We start from the raw sequence: 1,229 nt of genomic DNA, 5'->3' as shown, positions 1-1,229 counted from the left end.
TTGAACATTTTATTGATGTTTGGGTAAAATTCTACAGATCAAATTAACTTTCCATTCAACAGTTTATACACATTTTGTTTTGTGACCTTAGTTGCAATCCCTTCAGTGTATAAGCACTCTTTCCACTTCCTCCCTGTATTCGCCATTGCCATCCACTTTTCTTTCCTGCCTTCGGAACTTTGTTTTGGGCAAATGCTGCCCTTTTTGTTTCCTGTGGTTGACTGTTTTGAGGAATATGCCCCTCACGGGTGTTACTGCCTATTTTATAGTGGGGGTTATGTGCTATGGAGTCGGTTCTGACCCATAGCAACCCTGTTTTCCAAGGCTGTAAATCTTCACAGGAGCAGAAAGCCTCATCTTTCTCCTGTGGAAGAGATGGTAGTTTCGAACTGCTGACCTTGTGGTTCACAGTCCGATTCGTAACCACTATGCTACCAGAGCTCCTTTATAGGCCTGTCAATTGTTTGACTGAAAGGTGATCTTCAGGAGTGGGTTCAGTTCCAGGTTTGAAGGTTGTCTAAAGGCCATAGTTTCAGGCATTCCACCAATCTTTACCAGACCAGTAAATCTGGTATTTTTTGAGTTTGAATTTTTCTCCTACTCTGTCCAGGACCTTCTATTGTGATTCTGATTAGAGTGGTAGCAGGAGCCAGGCACCATCTAGTTCTTTTGATCTCAGTCTTATGAAGGCTGTAGTTCATGTGGTACATTCATCTTTAGACTAGTTGTCTCTTTGAATCTTTGATTTTCTTCACTCTATTTTGCTCTGGACGAGACCAATAGTTGTATCTTAGCTACAACTCACAAGCTTTTCAGACTCCAATTGCTACTCACCAAAGAAGAGTGTAGAACATTGTCTTTGTGTACTATGTTATGCCAATTGACCTAGCTATCTTCTGAGACTTTGGTCCTAAACTCTCAAGCCCAGTAAGTGGTGTTTGGCTATGCTTAAGAAGTTTGTATAACCTTGCCCCTCTATACCTGGATATATTTGCAACACATACAAATCATGCTAATGTAGAAATATCCTTGGCCAAATCTATGAATGCTCATGGGTATCTTCCCATATGCTATCCCACATCTATTCAGCTTACATACCTATACCTACCTATGTATCCACTTGTAAATGAGTTTATTACTGTTATTGCAGGATTGTGTATAGAACAGCATTTACTGTTGCCTTGTACTCTTGTGTATCTCCCAGTGTCTTTTTTGCCTTGGTCATGTTG

The sequence above is a fragment of the Chrysochloris asiatica genome, unplaced genomic scaffold (genome assembly GCF_000296735.1).
Source record: "Chrysochloris asiatica unplaced genomic scaffold, ChrAsi1.0 scaffold00007, whole genome shotgun sequence".
Taxonomy (NCBI): Eukaryota; Metazoa; Chordata; class Mammalia; order Afrosoricida; family Chrysochloridae; genus Chrysochloris; species Chrysochloris asiatica.
This window is presented reverse-complemented; position numbering follows the sequence as displayed.